The sequence below is a fragment of the Brachyistius frenatus genome, unplaced genomic scaffold (genome assembly GCF_029030835.1).
Source record: "Brachyistius frenatus isolate BFR_SWC_R1_liver_20210118 unplaced genomic scaffold, ASM2903083v1 Contig_104, whole genome shotgun sequence".
Classification (NCBI taxonomy): domain Eukaryota; kingdom Metazoa; phylum Chordata; class Actinopteri; family Embiotocidae; genus Brachyistius; species Brachyistius frenatus.
The window spans coordinates 890,944-893,910 of NW_027210703.1; positions in this window are offsets into that span (position 1 = coordinate 890,944).

Here is a 2,967-nt window from a genome sequence, read left to right on the forward strand (position 1 = left end):
ATGTTTATGTTTAACAAAAAAAAAAAACAATGTTCATCAATGACAAACGACAGAATCGTTTGTTTTAACGAGTGCCAAAAAACGAAATATCTTTACCTTCAAATGACTCAAATGGCTCGCCAGCGTCCGCGGTCGGGTGACGTTGTTATCGAGCAACATATTAGGCCGGGGTGAATGTTTCTTTGTCAACTGGGACCCAATGTGGTCGTCGGGGAAAGAAACCAACATTGAGGTTTTGTCGTCCCACCAATCCGCCCCGACCTCCTCCCTGAACGGGTTGTCTATAATATTGTCGCACTTCTTCCAAATTTCCTCCCAACAGATGAGAGCTTTAAATACCTCAAGAGGACTTTTGTCATTTTTCCATAATTTGCGGGCAGTTGGTCTGAATCGTCTCGGGGAGGACAGTCTCCTAAAGCGAAAAAGCTGAAAATGTATTTAGAGCCTGAAATGCAAATGTTCCGGTACAAAGCTCCTTCACTTTCAATTTTAATACTACAAAAATCTGGTATGTTGATCCTGCCTCATGATGGACTTTTTTTCCCCCCTGTCTTTCACACACACACACACACACACACACACACACACACACACACACACACACACACACACACACACACACACACACACACACAGGTTGTCTGATTGAAGTTTCCACAGGATATTTGCTGTGAGTCTGGCTCCCTCAGCTTTTGTTTCCTCTGAGGAAATAGACAATTCTCAGACAACATTTCAACGCAATTAAGTTTATTGAGGAGATCAAGATGCCAATCTTCCTTTACACCACAAATACTGTAACTTGTCTTTTCCATCAAATGTGTTCAAACCTAGAAGTGTTGACGTAACGAGTTTTTCGATTGGCTGCCAGTTTTCACAAGATATCTAAAATGCTAAAAGGCACTGGAGAATCTCAGAAACTGTCTGTAGCCTCTTTTCCCTGTTTCACACTTTTCATAAAAAAAAAACTAAAAAAAAACCACACGCTAAGATGCTCTTATCATAATCAGGCTCAAGCTCAACACCGCCATCAATTGTTCCGATTCCCACTGTAATCAAAGGATCTCCCAGGCCAGCTCCACTCAACACAATCAAAAAGTCCTTCTCTTCTTGAGAGCTTTGAAAGAATCAAGATCTCTTATTTCGATGACGTTTTCTCAAGGACGGAGACGAGACACGTCGTCTTGTGGCTTTTTAAAACCGAAGACAAAATATAGATCCAATTGCTTGATCTCTAAGAGACATTCAAAATCTTCTTCGGGTTTTAAACCATATACACTGTTGTAATTTCAGGTCGTGAAAAGTGGCTCTCTAAAAGCCTCTCTCAGTGATCACAGAGACCCGCATTAATGATGATTATAAAACCTAAGTGAAAGGCAAATTATTATGGCGCTTCAGCTTTGCATTTGTTAAACTGATGGAAACGAAAGCCAAGGCATAAAGAGACCTGGTCTAAAAGGTGCCTCCGGTAATGATGTAGTTTTGTGACTGCGGCTGTGTTGTTGCTGCTTTATTGGGGTCAATATAAACACTTTGAGATGCTTTTAGTTCACAGAGTGTTTTGTCTATTTCCGCTCTCGGATTTACATTTTATGCGTTCGAGAGACATCAAGAACAGCAAAAAAAAAAAAAAAAATGTTGGAAAACATTTTTCAGTTTGCAAAGAAGCGTAATTGCTGTGTGGATTTATATTTAGTACAGGATGTTTTGCCTGATGCAGCGCCTCGATTTGTTGTTCAGCATTAGATTTCACCACCCTGATATCTTGATATTTGCCAGATCTCTCAGCCCTCAGAGTTGCTTTGTTTGTCTTTCATTTTGTGTGATTGGTGTCGGCTGGTTACCGTCAGGAGGGGTCACCATTTTAAAATGTAGTACTCGTTTTTTTTAAAGAACAAATAGTTTACACGACGATCGCCTTGTCTTATTTCCCTTTGTTTCTACTGCCGTTTGATAATAATGCGTCACTACTGCCAGAAGGTGGCGGTAATGCACCTAAAAGCTGTTTGCTAACTTTGTATGAAGCCTATACTATTGTATGCTACTTTCTGCTGACAATGCTATGTGCTGCACTTAACTAATGCAAAAAAGATCATTGTGGGACTTTGACCACCGACATTGTTGTAAAAAAACCCAAAAAGAACATACAATCATTAATCTGGCTTTAGATACAACAACAAAACAACAAACATGTCAATAGTAAACATTTGGTTGATATATTCAGAGTTAACACAGGCATTTTCCATTTTCATTCAGCATAAATGTTTTTCGTGTGGTGAAGAAAATGTATTCCAGATGGCAAAATGTTGCATTTAAAAATGTATCTGCTTCCGCTAATTACTTGTTTAGGTTTATAGATTTTTATGAGGCGGCGTTGTCCCAGCAATTCCTGTTATAATGTTTCCAAAGGGTTGTTTACATTTTTCGCCTGTCCTTTGACAACAGAAAAATGTTATCCTAAGTCACACATGGTGCATATTATGGATTTAATGGCAGCACACGGCCGCTGTAGGTCTGTAGGTCACCATGTCACGCATTAACTCAGGTACTCTACTTATTATTTGAATTTTTATATATATATTCTACGCACACTTCAACAAATGTTGTAAAATGTTCTACCAGAAATCCTACAAGTTCCTAAGTCTTTTTCCAGTCAGAGGCAATAAATACAGCTCAGAGTTTCACATCAGTTTTTCCCTGATTGGTAAGAACTTGTCATGATTTTCCATTACAGGCCTGTCATTTCTCCCCTGTCACTTTTTATTTCGCCTCTGAATCTCAAAGCTCCTCAGTTTCTCTGCTGTCAGGCCACTTGACAAACAGAGACCAACTCTGTTTATAGCGCAGATTCTGTATCAGTGTGGCATTAATCTTCTTTTATTCATTCATTGTGAAACACACACACACAGAGACACAGACACTCATGCAGGCATATGAAGTCGGATTAGTCCTCTTTTTTTTTTCTTTTTA